The sequence below is a fragment of the Pan paniscus genome, chromosome 22 (genome assembly GCF_029289425.2).
Source record: "Pan paniscus chromosome 22, NHGRI_mPanPan1-v2.0_pri, whole genome shotgun sequence".
Lineage (NCBI taxonomy): Eukaryota > Metazoa > Chordata > Mammalia > Primates > Hominidae > Pan > Pan paniscus.
This window is the reverse complement of record NC_073271.2, coordinates 12,765,797-12,784,631: the sequence shown is the minus strand read 5'-3', so window position 1 is coordinate 12,784,631 and position 18,835 is coordinate 12,765,797. Positions and strand designations below refer to the sequence as shown.

Below are 18,835 nucleotides of genomic sequence, written 5' to 3'. Positions count from 1 at the left end.
CTGTGGGTCCATTTTCTCCATCCATGAGTACGTCTCCATGGTCCTGAGATTGGGAGCAGAGATACAAAGTTCTCTGGGGTGTTTTTTTCTCTGTTGGTTTGTCTGTCTCTAACTTTCTTTTAGAACAATTCTCAAATCACATTTCCTCCAAAAATCTTTCTCTCATTGCTCTGGGCTACATAGAAAAAAAAAAAAAGCCCAATTCTATTTTGAAGTTCTGAAGAGGATTGATTTGTATCACTTCTTTAGCATTCAGAACTGACTTAAAATTCTTAGTTTTCCCTCCATTTCAAGATGCTTTCTACCTAGCTGTATTGCAAACTGCTTAAGGTAAAAAGTGGTCTTTTGTACACTCACGTCACTCTCTACTGAGCATAGTGCTCACATAAGACAACTTTGATTAGTTTTTGCTGATAAAAGAAAATCAGAAAACCTATCTTCCAAAATATAGAAAGTTTGCAAAATCGTAGAGTTGTTTGGGGACTTTTTCTTGTATTTGTGAAATCTGGAAGCAAAATTACAAGTACTCTAATCCCACAGTTTTTTTTTACTTGCATTTGAAACTTTGCTAGATAAACTGCTACTTGCTAAAATAAAACCAGACAGATTGATAAACAAAGAGGACCAGAACAGACATCTATGCTTATAAGCGGCATGCTTTCTTTTGCTAACTAGTTTGTTCTTTTGTGATTATATTTTGCTTAGTTACCTTTATCTGTTTTGAATGATACCAAGCATTCCATTGACTTATTTTACTCATAAGCAATGATAATTTGCATGAGGATAAAAAAGGGACAAGACAGCAGAGTCCATTTGAAAGGAGTTTCCCGCCAACCATGTTGGAGACTCCTGATTCCTCCTCACTTGACTGGAAATTCAGGTGATAGTTATCTGGTGATAATCATTAGGATTAATGTATACAATTTATTTTGATTTTATAATCTGTAATGGTCATATAAGCACTAATATGATTTCCTGAATTCACTATTCTACTGGAAAGAAAATGTTTTGATCAGCTAACAAATATATACATCCTTCATTTATCCATGGTTGTTTTCTTTTTTCTTTTGTTGATTTTCCTGTAAACTTGATTATGTGAGAGTTAATCCTCAAGGACTTTTATCACCCTTGAGTACAATGACCAAATAAGCTTCCTGACCAAATTCAACAGTCGTGGAACACTTGGACCCAGCTGAGGATTTTTATGGCTTAGCTCAAAACAGTGAGCTTTACAATATAACATGACAGGAAACAAGCAAAGAAGTGCATGTCTATATTTTCCAGACATCTTTAGTTATGGGTAAACACTCCAAAATTATTTTTCCCAAGTGACAGGTGAAAGTAGCATGGCTTTGTTGCTTTACCCCTATTCTCATTGACCAACTTGCCCAGATAATTCCACTTCCCTTTCCCACACTCTTAATTCAATCTGTTACAAGTCAGTCTTTTAGAAAGCTTGCTGTGCTTGGTGGCCAGAGACAAATTTGGTTCAATATTCAACTAAGTAATTCAAGTGATAGCCAAAAGGCTGACATTATACTCATTAATGACTGAAAACAAAACACAACAAAACAAAAAGCCCATAAGAGATGAATCAGATTTTGATGAGAGGAAAGATAAAATGCTACGGTGGGAATATAGTGAGAAGGTTGATCAACATGAAGAATTTCTAGGTTTCATCTGGACTACCTTTTTCAATGTGTGATTTGAGGGTATATCTTCTATTCTTAGCAGAGTATTGTTTAAACTTTCACCACCAAAATAGCTTGTCAAATTTATGTAGCAGACACCCAGTTATTCTCAAAAAGGATCTTACTCAGAAAACAAGCTTGGAGGTACCTTCTTCTAATATAAAAATTATGAGAATATTAATGCTAATACTAATTTCTAGAAATGATCTGAGGAGAAACAGAAAAACAGGACCCCAAATTCTTCCTCTGGAGTAACAGATCTCTATAAAGAGAAAATTATCAACATATAGTTATAAAACATTCAAATTCCTTCTCATGCTCAGAACGCATAATTAGCACATCTGCATTTGGGAAGATGAAATTTAACTCATCATATGTTAAAAACATCTTCAGATATGGCATAAAGTTTTCTGACTATTTTAACAAGCATACATTAGCCTCCTCCAGGGTGCCAGCCACTGTGGGCAGAAAGATAAATAAGACAAGGAACTCTGCCCGGCAAACTCTAAGACCAGATGATAGGGTTGACCCTCAGTAAGACACCTAGAGGCCTCCACAGGGCAAAGACCTTTCCTAGACTTCCTCTTAGATTTGAGCTCCCATAGGTTTTCTGAGCCTTGGGACCTTCATCTGTGAAAGCACAGAGATGAAGTCTGTGACCACTAAGATTCCTGCCATATCCAAAACTCCAATGTTAGGATTCTAAAGAGTTTCCAATACAATTAGAGAGGAAGAGATGAGTAAAGTGTGAAAAGCAAGAGAGATAGAGATTGAGAGAAAATGAGCTAATAGAGAGAACAGATTTCATTGAATCAGAGTCTCATTTGGAGAATATCAACTTGAAGTTGTCTTAGGTTGTAGCTGTAACAAAAAAGGTATTAAAAAATACTTTGACGTTTCAAAAGAACAATCTATTTGAGATAAATGGTAGTGGACTACTGAGGGAGTATTTCAAACCATGCTGCTATAGCCAGAAAGCCATGCAGGAAAGATATTAAGACAAAGACAGAGAAACCAATGGAGGTAGATACCAGTCAGAATCTTGCAAACACAAAGATAGGCGCAGAGTGATTATGAAACTTAACATCATCTTGTTGATGATTTTGATTGTTGATAAATTTGAAATTGTTCATACCTTCCCTGCAATAGAATGCCTAGAACATCTTGTTAGTTCAATAATGTAAAGTGGAGGTTTAAATGTTGAAGAGAAGGAACTGCCAGGGTCTAAGGGATGGCATCTTCCTTTAAATCCTCTTTGATGAACAGAAAATAAGAATGGCGAATATAGGAACCTTCTGTTTCTCGAGGGCACTAAGTATGGTCAGCATGATTACTTCAACCTTCATTTATCATCTCCAATTGCCTTTTACTTTACAAAGCTTACATTCTAATTGGAAAGAAAGCCTATAAAGAAATAGAACGCAAACAACAACAAAGTTTTTAATATTAACTACAGGCAGCAAAGAATTTTTAAAAAGAAAAACATATATCATTGACAACTGGTGCTTAACTGTCTTGCAAATTGCCACGAAAAGAGTTCTTTAAGAGTTTAAGGGGAGGCAATATTGTCACCATGATTTGGTTATGTATTCTCCTGGAATTGAACACTGAAACTTAGTGTATTAGGTATGACCCCAAACTAGAGCCTCTGTTTCTATAAATTCTGTAAATCATAGTTACTTGTGATTTTTTTAAGTCTACCTTATGAAATATTTAAAATTCCATCAGTTAGCTGTGGAATGTAGTACAACTTGGAAAGTTGCTTTTCAGTAGCACCTTCTTGGATCCAAGAGAATGAAGAAGCACCCCACACCCAGATTTAGACCTGAACTATCTCAAAGGATAAGAGAATGACCAAACATACCACTGCAATTCCTACCCTATCTGGGAAAAGTTATAACATTATCCTAGCACATCAAGGAATACTATTCATACCCTTTGTGAAATGAATAAAATGGTTTGCATTAATTCCCAACACAAGCACACAAATATGTTCATTATGCAGTAATGCTTACTGAGTGTACAATGATTATGTGAGTGTAGAAATTTGTTCTCATTACATCTTCAACCAAAGTGTTGGTAGTGTTTTCATAAAGCATGCATTAGCAGTCTTAGCACACACCAAGTATATACTGAAAAAAAGTCATGTGCAATATTTAGGATACATCCTTTTTTTTCCCAGACATGCTCTAATTATGTCTTATGTTTGGATCATGTAGAAAAACTTTTTACTTACTACCTACGTCTTATGGATGTATTTTCCTTAAATAGATATCAATTATACTTTGATGTATATCTGGTAAGCCTTGTCTCATGAAGATGATTTTTTTAAACATCCAATTTAAAAATTTACAACCTCAGAAGGAAACAGTAAAAATAAAGATAGCCAGGTCCCACCTCACATATATATGTATAGTTTTTAACAATACCTACAAGACATATACCAGCAGCATAAGATTTTGTGTTTTTCTACACTATTGAGTGGGTTACAATGTGGGTTATCAGTTAAATTCCCACCTAAATCATTTCCAAGTGCCCTATAATTTTTGTAAAATTAGTAAACAACTGCTTTAGCCAGCAGCTTCTCTTTAATTTTAGGATGAAAGCATGATAGTTTAAAATCACTGATAAATTTGGATTAAGACAAAACACACGGAGTGCCTTCCATAAACAAAATTTTAGGATAACTTTTTAATGACAATTAGTTTTTTAAATAAAATCACTAAAAAAAATCACACACATTGGTAAATTAGCTTCTGTGAATTAGGATCTGGAAAATTTTTGACTCACAGTGGTAGGACCCAAGTGTATTATTTTTCTTTGCTTACATTCCTTTCCCAAATGACTGAGCAAGCTTATTATAGGACCAAATTACTCAGTGTCAAAACCATAAAGGGGGATTCAGAATAAAACTAAATGTGTTGGATGTCTCCCGTGGGCCAAGTACACAGGATAAGCATGGAGCAATCATTTTCATATTCTGAGTCTCATAATTCTCAAAGCAGTGCTATTTATGTTTCAGATAATGAAATTAAGGTTAAACTACAGGCTGTATGCATGTTTCCCAAGGTCATATACCGAGTATATAGGGGAGCCTGGACATTAACATATTGATCTAATGTTAAAACTCCTGCTTATATTTTTATTCCATACTCCCTTTTAGTATGGACTAATTATCAGAAGCCATAACCTCGATTAGAAAATTCTGAATGCTCAATTTGAATCTGGCATTGTTTTGAGAAGGGCAAGGGAGTTTGTCGAACATATCCTGCTTTTATTATATGTGCTTGCAGTAGCGATTTTAATGTCTTTTTAAAAAAAACTTTGCATACATGAACTGTTACTTTTAGAGCCTCTCACATCCATGAATTCCTACAACCCTCATTATAACACTGGTAGCAAACAAAGGTAGTGATATAGCTAAGGGAAAATACATCATCAAGGGTAAGGATCAGAATTCACACAGTCCTAAATTCTGAAATTTACTCACAATAGTACACTTCTTGATAACATAGGCAACAATTAGAATGAATTGTTTATAAACTAAAAAAAAAAAATACCTACTATTTGCATTTTATCAGCCTGAAAGTCTATTTGCAGAAAGGTCAACTTAGAATCACAGTCTCATAAAAAAAAATGAGAAAATAATTTCTCATTTGCAAACTTCAAAAATGGCATGAGTTGGACTCAAGTATTTTTCTATGTGGCTCATTTTTAATTATCTTGAGCTGGTAGAAGAGTGATGTTAGCTCACAGGTCTTTGAAAATAAATCAACAATAATTAACCCCAACTTAAATTCTAGTAACCCATCTCATACATCAACAGAAGTACTCTGTGTATGTGAAAATATAAACATGGCATGTTTGACATTTTGGAGCATCCTTAGAGAGACATTGATTTGTAATTCAGATCACATAGCATATTTGATTTCTCCCACTTGCCCGTGCCCTTTCCCCATCCCTTCCCCCAAAATAAAACACAAAAGCTGTATCTGCAATGGATGGAGAGCAACCCAGGAATCTGTGCAGAGACTATCCATCACATTTCTGTCTTAATTGAATGACACCAGAATGAGATCGATAAAATGTAACAAGAGACAGCTTTGCATTTCCACACCCACTTATTCCCCCTCCATTACTCTCAGCCACCACCGTGACCAGAAAGCTCAAGTAAAAAACACGAACCCTGCTGCCAGACAAGCTGTTAGGATATGAATAAACTTGTCACAGAAACAACAAAACTTATAAACATTAGAAGGGAGCTAGGGAGACAAAAAGTTATTAAAGGAATATTGAACAAGCTTCTTAATAAAAGCCATTTCATAGATGTATTCTCACTCCTAAATAACTTCCTCAAATGCAATGTTTCAGTTAAATAATCTCAACAGCTTTCCCTAGGTGCCCAAGATTACTTGAGACTGACTGCATCAATGGCTGGCTCAAACACAGATGAGGTGACAACTCAGCTCAGACCTGCAAGTCCTACGATAAACGTGGGGCAGCTGTGATATGTGTATGTCGAAGGTTCCCAAGATCTCCAATGCATTATTGATAACCTCATCACTCCGCTAAAAGCAAAAGCTGACATTGTTATAATCTCAACCTTCTCCTGAAGAGCTCTGGCTTTGCCCGGGTATTGATCACAGGAAGAAGTAAACCAAAGAGTAAAACAGCACATGTAAAAATCCAGAAGGTTAAGGTTTGCTTGCACTCGCTATGAGTGCGTTAACCACAATCACATGGCCTGTTTTAGTGTGTTATACCTTTGACGGTTTACAATGCGGTCCTACTTCTAGGCTATATGTTGTAATAATTCATTTAATACTCCACATCTTGAGCTTGTTACAAGTTATCCGGGAACAAAAGTCCATATTACAAAATAAAAATAAACCTTCCATGTAGTTGTCTAAAAGGCAGATTTTTTTCTTCATTCCAGTAAATTTTTTCTATATCATTTTGAAATTTAATTACATATAGGTGACTGTTCTTTCTTAATCTATCTTCTTTCCATTGCATGTAACCCTTCAAGGAAAAACATGTACCTACAAATATACTCTATATAATTTTACTCTTTCATTATTTTAAATAATAATGTAAGACTACAAAACATATTAGTGCCTAAGTTCTTTTAAAATTTTAGATGTGATTTTAAATTATTTTTAAATTATATGTTGAATAATATGACAAAACATAAATGTCACGTCTAATCACAGGTAGTTCAAAGTGAGAATTAGAAGGTATATCCAAAGTATGATTTAGAGCTTGAATATTTTATATTTTCTATGTTCATACTTGGAGATAAAATCTTAAGTAGCCTATCTTTGCTACTAAAAAAAAAAAAGAAAACAGTTTCTGATGAAGCCTATGTTGGTAGGGACAACTAAGGTTGTTGATGAATGCTAACAGCTCTAACACACACACACACACACACACACACACACACACAAAAGAGAGTGAGAGGCCATTATTTTCTTAGCTGGTAGATGACTAGGTAGTTTGCAAAATGATCATTAGTGACTGGTTGCTTCTGGATTCCAGAGCAAAAGAGCTTACAATTCAAACATTATTTATGAGTGAAAACAACTGGTCATAAGGCACTAAGAGCAAAATGTACAGAGTTTGGTTTTACCTGCAGACAGTGGTCACCTGAAGCAGGAGCTGATGGCTGCCTGTCCAGGTAAGACACATGGCATGCAGCAGTGAACCTGTTTCATCCACCTTTGACTTGCTGGGCCTTGTATGTGATGTCATGTAAATTTGCCCCAGTTACAGATTGATATTGTTCACCATGAAATTAAGGCCCCAGAAAATGTGAATATAATAAGAGTAGTTACAAGTCTTTATACATGGATGCCTCTATTGTGAGGCATACAAAATTGTTAGTACATTCTAAAATAAGTAAAAACAAAAGCACCCCAAGGTTTACCACATCGTTTTGTTATGCTTTATGTTTTTTAATGAAGCCATTGCTCACTATCTCAAGTGCTGCAGGAGCTTAACCCCTGGGAAAAGGCAAGTTTCACAGAATGTGAAATTTATTTGGGCAACAGAAACTAAAACTATCTTGGAATAAATATGTTCTACATCTGATCATTTTTTATTTCATTTATTGTTGTTTGCTTTAGTTGGTGGGCACTCTATTTAGCAGTAAGAAAAAGTCAGGCTATTTCTGCTATGCACATCACTTAAAAAAAACTCATGAAAATATTAAAAATGACAGCAGAGTTAGGTAGCATTAGAGTGTGTTATAGTCCTCTAAATGTGTGTGCACCTCACAGTGGGGGGATTTGATTAACCCCAAGTGTGCCAAGTAAATCAGAGCCCAGGGGTTGGATGCAACTGCTCCGTAGTGTGAGTTCACACAGAGAACATAGTTTATGCTGAGGGGTGGTTGTTGTTGTTGATGTTATTGAATGTGGGTTATTTTTAATTTTTAAAATGACACTATGGCTAGTTAGGGGTATTGGCACAGCATGGACTGATGAAGAAACTGATTACAATTATAAAGACTTCTGGGGCCAAAACAGTCAAACATACCGCCTGCTACTCATGATGGCCCCAGCAGTGTCTATATGGTTGTCAAGTATGATTAAGTGAGAAGCAAACTGTATTTATTATTTTTTTCTACAGGATTTAGATGCCCATGGATATGGCTCATAGTATTACCAGAGTCCTACTTCTTTCTAGTATTTTCCTTGAACAGTTAGAATACTCAAGAAAGAGAAAAAAACCTCCATATTATTGTATTCTCCAGAGTCTATAATATGGCAGGATAAATCAGAGAAAAATCATCTTCTCTAAGTAACTTTCACAATACTTTATCACTCTTAAAACTTGAAGTCAGTTCCAGACTTGTTTATTTTTCACATTCTATATATTTGAAACTGACAAAAAGCAAGAAAACATATTGGAAATACACCAGTAAGATGAAAAACAAACAAATGAAATTTAACTCTGGGGAATTTATTTTTTAGAGCACATGCAAAAAAGAAAAATAACCTTTGCTTAATCCTACGGGGTCACCTATTGAAATGCAGCATCTAAATGTAGTTTGTGTTTGATTTTTGTTCCCTAAGAGTATTTTTCATTTGGGAGAAGAGCACTTATTACATGTCACAAAAGAGCCTGAATGGGTATTCAAATAACTGCTGTAATCAAAAGATTCTTTTTTTCAAGGAAATGACCATAGATTTTTATACTTATTTTTGCTCTGCTATGGGTATTCTAGAATGATAGAAAGATTCTCATTTGTTTCCCCATCCCCTGGCCCCCCGGAAGCTATTGAATTGTTCTGGTTTTGTACAGTGTAGAACAATTCTGCAATAATAAAACATTTCAACTTTGTACAAAAGGTGAAGCTTTCCATTTGAAGTTTTTCTTTACCGGGAAAAAAGTAGAGAAAATGGGCTGACAGCTTTAGAAAATTCAAACAATTCCCCTTGCCAAGATACGTATTTTGTGAGTTTTCTTTAATTTTGGATTTGGTGCATATGTTTCCTCTAACAATGAATGCTTTCAATTTCAGAGTTCAGTTTCTGCTCTCCCTACTCAAACCAATCTTCACCTTTTAATAGGCAATTATTTTTCTAATTGCTTTGTAAAAACTTTTTTCAGGATGATTGGGAGACAGTCAGCTCTAAGGTATACATTATGGTTGCATTTAAAACAAACAGAGTGGGCTATAAACTGTAAAATGGCACTTGATTGGTAAAAGCATCTTAGAATAAGAAAAAGAAGCAAAAAGACTGTACTTCAAAGTACTAGAAAACTTTTGTAACTTACGAATTCATAAAAATCATAGGGGAATCTATTGAGAAGAATTTTTTTAAGGAACGAAGTGAGCAAAGCAGTATTGGCTGTGATTGTTTTAATGGGATAAGTAGTGTTGCAATATTTGCTGCCATTGGCATTAAATCTCACTTCACAAAATGGAATACTCTCCCACTGTTTTTTCTCTTTATAACCCATTACTTACATGGAAGTATATTTTTTAATGTTGAAAAAAATACATAAAACCAAGCTTTCATGATCTCAACTGTTTCATATATATTCATTTGAAATACAATGTTTTGAAAAACATTTTCATGTAGCAAAATGAAACAGGAAAATACTGTTAGAAAACAAGAATAAGTAATATTGCTATATATTATGAGAATTTAACCATCAGGTGTGAAAAGAAAGGCAATCCCACTCAGCTCTGTGATACCTCACAAAAGCATGTTTAGCAATGCTAATTTTAGCATTGCCTACACAAATAGAATAATAAAAATACATGTGGCTAAGCAGTTGAGATTTGTAATTGCGATATTGCATAGATGATTCCAATACAATTCAATTCAAATCAGGAAAATTAGTTGATGTTTCATGAAACCAACTAAACCTAAAATAAAAGCTTCCTTCAATCTCGATGTTTTAAAATTAATTTATGACAGGCTGTTTAAAAGACTTGTTTAATTATTAATAGAAATGTTTTATCTCATGGTTCTCTTAAAAAGTTGCATTTGATATTATCTACCACTGACTAAACACAGAAGGTAAAATACACACATGGTTGGGCCAATATTGCAAATATCCTCATTAGTATCATGCTATAGAAAAACAATGAAGTGATTTTGTCACCAATTACTGACAATTAGCCTAAGTACAACAGTTAATTTCATGGAAATAAAACCACTATAAAATGAAAGGAACAAAACCTATCATAATTAATGGCATTTGTCTGCATTCCTCTACTGGTTATTTAATTAATAAACCATAAAAGTTTGAAGTAATTTGAACAGCTAAACACATATGCAAAATTAAAAAGCCTGTGTATCTGGATTTTCTGAATTTTAAGTATCTGTGGAAACATGTATTTGAGCAGCAGAATTATGTATATCGAGTTTTTATCCCCTGCACCTAAAGATGTCATACTTTCAGACAATGCATTTGTCAAACAATAAAACCTATTATATTAAGTTACAGAGAAATGTCTTGTGAGAGCTTGTCATTATCCTGTTATAATGCTTCTAGAGATAGTGAACTGCCAATAATTGTAAAAACGTTATAATAAAAGTTCCTAGTTTCTCTCACTCTTTCTTCTCACTCAAACTTTTCTCTGCACTTGCTTCTCCCATAGTTTTTCTAATGTAACACTGTGGTCTGTGATCATGAGCGTGAGGATGTCCACTTGTGATCCCAGGTCAGTTTTGTCTCATGCATTAACTCTCTGCCACAAGTTTCAGAGCTTGCAGTGTCAGGATGTATTACGAAGTCAAATCAAGATTTAAGATGTTGTTCTGGCCTCTCCCAAAGCTGGAAAGGACTCATTCTGCAGGCTACCTACCAATTGACAAAGTAAAAACAACTCAAGGCCAGTGACTTCTAAAGCTAAACTTCAGAAAATGTACCCTTGCAAATATTTTTCAGTTTCAACAAGTTCAGAAAACAACATTTTAAAACCTCACAAAACCTCTCTATAGACTGTTGCTTAATGAACAGCCACATGGATTTTAAAACTTTAAGTACACAAATAAACATTTTAGAGGTTTTTGGCTGTGCAGAGATAAGATCCTCTCTGGGGAGACGACTAGAAACGGCCGGGCTCCTTTGTGCAGACTCCTGGAATGTGCTTGCTTTTCATTTCTTTCTTTGTGTCTGGCACACTGGCCTCACAGGCAGTGTCTTAAGCCATGCAGGGTCAGGGCAAACAGAGAACTGCATTCATGGACAGATCAAGTTTATGTGAGAATCTGCTCCTCCACTGCCCTCAATCTCCATATGAATTGTTAATAAAATCTCAGCCTGAAAGCTCATCACCCCAACAGTGGGGAAGTCATGCAGAGAATCCTCTCGTTCAGAAAAACAAGATTTCTTCATCTTTTTCATCCTTCGCCAGCGTTCGTGGGAATTCCGCCATGTAACCTCCTCCTGAGCTAACCCGCACCCCTCCCCAGCCAATACCCCATTCCTCTCCACAACTCTCTAGGTCGCACCTGATCATCATCGGGGGAAGCGGGGAGCCGAAAGACAAAAGAAACATTCTTACACGCACAGCAAATCTACCACAATATCAACTTTGCCTCTGCAGTATTTTGCTGCTGTAAAAACCTTCAGGCGAAGGGAAATATCAATGCTTATTTCTTTTCCAGTTTGTGTCAAACACTAGAAAGACTTTCCCATAGCTTTATGACACCATATGAACTAGAGAGCCACAGATATAATAAAAGGTCACATATAAAGCGAAGAACAGAGTCCTACCCTAATTAACTTGATATCTCCATGCAAATACTGGACAGGAACAAGCCCCGATGTGTGTGGCAGGCAATCTTGCGTGTATCTTCTAACCTTGCTACAGTCTAGCTGGGCCTCTTCTTTCCTCTGCTTTTGCTCCTTGAAAACTGTTTTAATATCGAACGCTTTTCAGAGGGGTGGGCTGATGAACGAAAACATGAATTTCCTGCTTGCCCTTTAAGGTGGGTTAAAGGGGGTGCTAGCAATCAATTACAGAACAAAAGAACAAAAAAAATGACTTAAGAACCTACAAGTGAACGTATAACAGTGTTTGCAGTCTATTTTTTTCAACTAAGTGATTTATCTGTATTTATTTACCTTTATCATAAATAATATACAATATTTATTTCATTAAAAAAAGGATGTTTGCCCAGCAGCTCCTAAAGAAAAGCTGTTTTCTACTGAAAATGCCTTTAAATGCACTTAACTTCCATTTCAACTTGATGAGTTAACAAAGAGTAAAGAAGTTTAAAATTTTTTCTACATTTATGCTTCAGATTTTCAGATTGCTTTAACACACTCTGATCTATTTACAGAATAAAAAGTTGCATTTTCAAGTTTAATTAACATTCTGGCCCTATCAAATCTTTATTTTCTTATTTTATTTTGGTAAATAAGACAACATTAACTTTTAAACTCTGTACACAAATGATTCCAAGGTATCTTTCAGTAAACGTTTTTTACTGCAGCTGCATATGTCAGAGAAAGTTGAATACTGTTTAAAAAGAATACTTCTAAAGTACACATAAATAAATCTGATTTGACTAAATATTATGCAAACCTCTATAACCATATATCCAGAAATGTTGTTAATATTTAAGAAGATAGAAATGCACAAACTCTCAAACACATGATTTCTTTTTTAAAGAGGTAAAATAAAAGAAACATAAAATCATTCCTTAACCATTCACATAAAAAAGTCATATACATTTATTATTTCACTGAATTTATCTAAAACAAATTTGCTATTATAAATAAAACACGCATTTGCTCTATACCCATAGGTATCACCCTTCGTATGTGAATCATAGGAACCAGTAGGTCAAAGAATTCTCTTCTATTAAATTTGAGTCACAGAAATTTGACAAATTTTCAAAAGAAAGAAAATTTAGTTGTGTATTAAACATTCCAGTGCCTCATAGCATTCTACTTAGTTATTAAGATTTAGAAATTTATGAAATACACATTGGAACCATAATTGTAATATAAAGTTCAATATTATTATTCAGCATTGATATAAATTATTATAATAATTAATATGCATTCTACTGTTTCTGAAAGCATAGAAAGTCCAATGGCTCTTCAAATATACCTAAAAAATTTGCCTTTAAATATATAAAATCAGTAAATCAATGGATGCTGAAGACATACTTGCAGTTACGCAAATATGTGAAAAGGGCTATTTTAGAAAATGGAAAATGATCTGAAATATATATTCCTCTTTTGTGGAATAATTAAACAATAAGCTAATTTTATAGTAGTGAGTTTAATATTTAGTATGGCTATGTAAAAATCAATAATTTTTATTCATAAGACTATATGTTAATGAGTTATATCACATCAAAATGTTAATGTGATAGTTTACTTTCATTAGTCACCAAAGGAATCATAATATTTTAGGACAGAATCTGTATTATCAAACCTCAATTTCTATTGTGACAAGTATTTTCTGAGAAGCAGAAATTATTGGTTTGACCATTCCCTTGAAGAATTTGCTCTTCAAAATATTAGTGAAGTTCTAGAGTAGGGTTCCCCTTTCTTTTTCTAAGGAATGTGTTCCATTGATTTTCATGGGGTCTTGCAATTCATAACAAGGTGGAGGAGGAGGCAAAGTTGAATGTAGATGTTACTGGAGGGCTTGAGAAGTGGCAACCAATAGTATTCTCTTTTCTGCCTGAAACTCTGGGAGCCAAAGTGAGAGAATGAGGCCCCAAGAATAGCTTGGAGGTGGTAAAGGGTGGAAGCAATTGAGAACTCGAATCTGGATGTGTGTATGTACATTGAGAATATAGATAGCAATGTGACTCCATGATACGAGGTTTAACAAAGCTTTTAGAGAGCCTCTGATAAACCTAGAGACAAGTTGAGGTTTTCATATTGTTATGGACTGAATGTTTGTATCCTCTTAAAATTTACATGTTGAAGCCCTAACCCGCAGTGTGACTATACGCAGGGATGGAACCTCTAAAGAAGTAATGAAGGTTAAACGAGGTCATAATGATGGGACTCTGATCCAACAGTATTAGCGTCCTTATAAGAACAGACAAGAGAGAATTCACTCTTTTTCTTTCTGTGCACACACATATGGAGGAAAAGCCATATGAGGCCATAGGAAGACGGACATCTACAAGTCAGAAAGAGAGCCCTTGCCAGAAACCAAAGCCCTTGATCATGACTTCTAACCTCTACAACCGTGTGAAAACAAATTTCTATTGTTTAAGCTGCCTAATATATGGTATTTAATTATAGCAGCCCAAACAAACTAATGTTATCACATGTTAAAATCAGCAATAACAACAATAGCAAGTTGAAATAAACCAGAACTTCATTCTAAGGATAATTTTGTTTTGCTTGGTATCTTCTCCCTTCCAGTAGAGTCAGGTGAAGTAGGTAAGTACTTCAATATTTGTCCCTGCTTCTGTTATAAAATGTTAACCTTACCACCCACCTGCTGGATAGCTTGTAGATCTGTCTTTAATCAAAATTATCAATTGCATACCTAAACTAGAGAGTATAATGGTTAATTTCTCATGTAGTTATTTTCCTTCAAAATTCCGATTTGAGAAAAAATCTATAGTGTAAGGATGAAGAGTATAGATTTTTGAGTAAGGGTCTAGATGCTGATTGAGCTTCAGGGACCTGCTTGCTCTTTGACCTTATGTGCCCCTTGGCCTGTCCAAGATCCAGTTTCCTGAGCTCTAAAATAACATCACTGACATCAAAAGATTGTAATTTATACTTAATGCTAGTAAACTGGCAAGATTCTTCATCATGACCATGACCAACATCATCATTTTCATCACATTTCTCTAGGCTTCCTAAAATTCTTTCAGTTTAATAAAGGCAGCAGAAGTCTATATATTTGGATTTGCACAATCTTAATGCCCTCGTGGAATCACTTTCACAGAATTTTAAAAATATAATGTCTAAAACATCAGTAAAGATCAATCAGTATGAGGAATAGCGGTATCTTGATCTGATGCTAAGATGTTTCTAAGGACTCTGCTCATTACACAGTGCTTTAAAAGTGACTGGTATGAATCATCCTGTCACATCACAAGAAGTGTGTGTGCTTCCACCCTTGATTTTCACCCTGGCTTCAGGTGGCTTATGTTAAATTACCGTGTGGCTTGCTCAACTGGCATACTCGCAGTTTTATTCCCTTTGCTCAATCTTTTCTCTCTCCTTTGTACTTTATACTGCTCTTTCAGGAGGGTTCAGGTTTTGTCCTATATTTAGGAAGATGAATTTAGAAACACTAAGGCAGTGAAAAGCATGGGGCCCTGGAACCAGACTCTAGGGGGTCAAAAAAAGTATGGCCACTTAATAGCTGATTGGTTTTGGGCAAATTAATAATCCTTCTTATTGGTTTTCTTGTCTGTAAAATAGGTGTGATCTCAAAGGATTAGGGTGAGAATTAAGTCAGTTACTACAGATGCCAGAGCGTTATTGGGAAATGTTAACCATTCAGTATATATTAACTGCTATTAATACAGTGTTTAAATAGGCACCATGCAAACAAAAAGTCTAATATAATCAATGAAACAGAAACATTTCATTGATCATAATAGATACTAAAAAATAGAAGAATATGGGGTTTGCCCTCAAATACATTAAAATTTAACTGGTGAAGTAATTCAACTTATTAAAGAACTTTTTAAAGAAAATTAGAGAAGAACCCTTTAGGTGGAAGACTACATTAATGAGTTATTTTTAATGTTCTGAAGGTGTACCAACATGGTAATGGGAGACGATATGCTTCTTTGCTTATAAATGGATGTTTAAGGAGGGTTAAAGATGTTTCAAGGAAAATTGGAAAACTTATTTGAGCCATAAAGATGATATCAAAATGATAATAACCAAAATAATATCAAAATATTTATATCAAAATAACCATAATATTTGTCAATAATGGGCTACATCTGCAGGTTCTATATATAATATTGTGAAGCCATTTAATCACTCGGAGGAGACATAACAGAATCCTCTATGTCTAGCCTTATTTCTGTTTTTCCAATTAATACACATTCCTTTGAAGCTCATAGTGAAGATTTGTACATATAGTCCATCCTTGCTATTGATTTAAATATTGTATTCTATTCTCATTTAAGTAAAAAAAGTTATATATAAAGCATATAAAATGTCAAGCAAAACATATAAAGTCTTATTCCATTTTATAGTTATGCTTTTGCAGTGTATACTATTGAAGTGAGGTTTTTTTGTTTGTTTTGTGAGCCAGGGTCTCGCTCTGTTGCCCAGGCTGGAGTGCAGTGGCACAATCTTGGCTTGCTGCAACCTCCACCTCCAGGGTTCAAGTGATTCTCGTGCCTCAGCCTCCCCAGTAGCTGGGATTACAGGCATGCACCACCATGCCCGGATAGTTTTTATATTTTCAGGAGAGATGGGGTTTCACCATGTTGACCAAGCTAGTCTTGAACTCCTGAGCTCAAGCTATCTGCCCACCTAGGCCTCCCAGAGTGCTGGGATTACAGGCGTGATCCACTGCACTCAGCCAAAGTGAGTTATTTCAAATGAAAATCTAGGAGTTAATTTGGTTATAAGATGACATAAATATTTATAAGGACAAATGAGGTATGACTTTTTCAAACTGAAGCTTAAAAATAGATCAAAATGACTAAAACTGTGCCCACTCAAGGGAAGTACACCTCCAAAAATGTTTAACATTGCAAAACTTGTATCCTTGTCATAGTTCTACAAGAAATTATTGTCTTTAAATTGTAACATTAATGTTGCTAATGGGATTCTATTCAACAATCACTCACTTTTCAGAAATAAACACATCTAATGATAGAATTAGAGTATTCTATAAGTAACATCAAAAGTTACGTGATGTATAAAACCCAACAACATTTGAGATCAATAAAATACAAAGAAAACTTAGAAACTACTTAGAAACCAAAAACTTAGCAACTAATTTTTCACAAGAGTTTTTTTCCTGGTTTAAAAAAAAAAAAAACTCTCCATTTATTTTAGAAGTATTTTGAATATGGCAGCTCCCAGTACATATTTTCCAAGGATGTTACCTTTTCTTTTTTGAATATGCATATTGTTGAGGTAGAATTCAGTCAGAGAAAGTGTTCCTGATTCAGGTTTACTCAGCTCTGGAGGTATTTGCTCCCTAGAAGTGCCAGGGCTTTGGACCTTCAGCATTGTGTGGAGAATACATGAGAATCAGGTCACAACAGGCTCATGTACAGAGTCCAGGCAGTCCTTCTGATTGGGTTTGGCAAAACATACTCTCCCACATTTAATTCTTCCAACTACAACTCAGAAGTAAGCTCTAAATATAGATAGTGATGGGAAAAAAATAATTTAGCCAAAATTAAAGCAGAATCTTTAGGTTTTAGCAGAGGAGGAAAAAAGCATACTTTATGTATAATAATGAAAAAAGTTCTATTATCTTTCTGAAATAAAAAGTTTGCTAAAATACAGGTTCTAGATATATCGTGTATAACAGTGTATGTTCTAACACAACAGCATATCTAGCTGAAACACAACAATATAAGATAATCAGTTGAAGTAGAATGTAAGAAATAAAATAATACACCCATTTCATACAAAATGTAGTTTAAACGATGCTTAAATTAACAAGAATAACTTAGCAAGTGGAAGCATAATTAACTATCATCATTACCAAATAGTCACCTGTTGGCTGTTGTCCTAGCATCTGTTGGTTATGTTATTCAATTGCATTCATAAACATTTTATTTTATTATGAATATTTATATTCATAAATATCCATAATATTTTCTTCAACTTTTTTTTTTTTTTTTTTTTTTTGAGACAGAGTCTTGTTCTGTTGCCCAGGCTGGAGTGCAGTGGTGAGATCTTGGCTCACTGCAACTTCCTCCTCCTGGGTTCAGGTGATTCTCCTGTCTCAGCCTTCTGAGTAGCTAGGATTACAGGCATGCGCTACCACACCCAACTAATTTTTGTATTTTTAGTAGAGACAGAGTTTCGCCATGTTGGCCAGGCTGGTCTCGAACTCCTGACCTCAGGTGATCCACTCGCCTCGGCTTCCCAAAGTGCTGAGATTACAGGCGTGAGCCACCACGCCCGGCCCTTTATTCAGTTATTTAACTGCTGTTTATTTCATGCATATTATATGCTAGATAGAGTACTTACCTCTAGGAAAAGATAAATAAGGCATAAGATCTTTGCCTTTATGATGGAATTACTACTTTCTCTGCATTTAAAAGGCGTGAAAACTGAGACCTATAGTGGTTAAATGACAGTAAGTAAAAGGCAGAGATGGGATCCCAATCCATGGTGCCTGAGCTCAAAGCCTATATGCCTATATTTTTGTAAACTGACAGGACAAACAGGTGAAGATTATCGGTTCAATTTCCCTTGCGTTATATCAAGATCTTGGACATTCATTCAGTCCCTCTGTGAATTCTCGCTCTCTCTCTCTGTCTCTGTCTCTCTTCTCCCTCTCTGTCTCTCTCTCTGTGTGTGTGTGTGTGTGTGTTGCCCTGTGTTTTTTTTTTTGTTTTGTTTTTTGTTTTTGACTGAAAGAAAGTTTGGGAATTTGGCAACAAAGAAAAATTATTTGAAAGAAACATCTTTTCACTCTATTTAAAACTAATAGTTCATAGGAATGCTTATTGTTACAGATAAGTTTAAGGCAA

At 34.9% G+C, this 18,835-nt stretch overlaps 1 long non-coding RNA gene and 1 other non-coding gene across 2 annotated transcripts in view; one reads left to right on the top strand and one right to left on the bottom strand.

The window, feature by feature from the left end:
* Nucleotides 1-2: 2 nt before the first annotated feature.
* LOC134729744 (uncharacterized) overlaps nt 3-18,835 on the bottom strand; it is a 111,110-nt gene continuing 92,277 nt past the window's right edge. The window contains exon 3 of the long non-coding RNA XR_010111145.1: nt 3-43. This is a non-coding gene — a long non-coding RNA (uncharacterized LOC134729744). The remainder of the gene's footprint in view (nt 44-18,835) is intronic.
* On the top strand, nt 7,033-7,112 carry LOC112438121 (small nucleolar RNA SNORD74). The gene has a single exon (XR_003026601.4). It is a non-coding gene; the product is annotated as a small nucleolar RNA SNORD74 (small nucleolar RNA).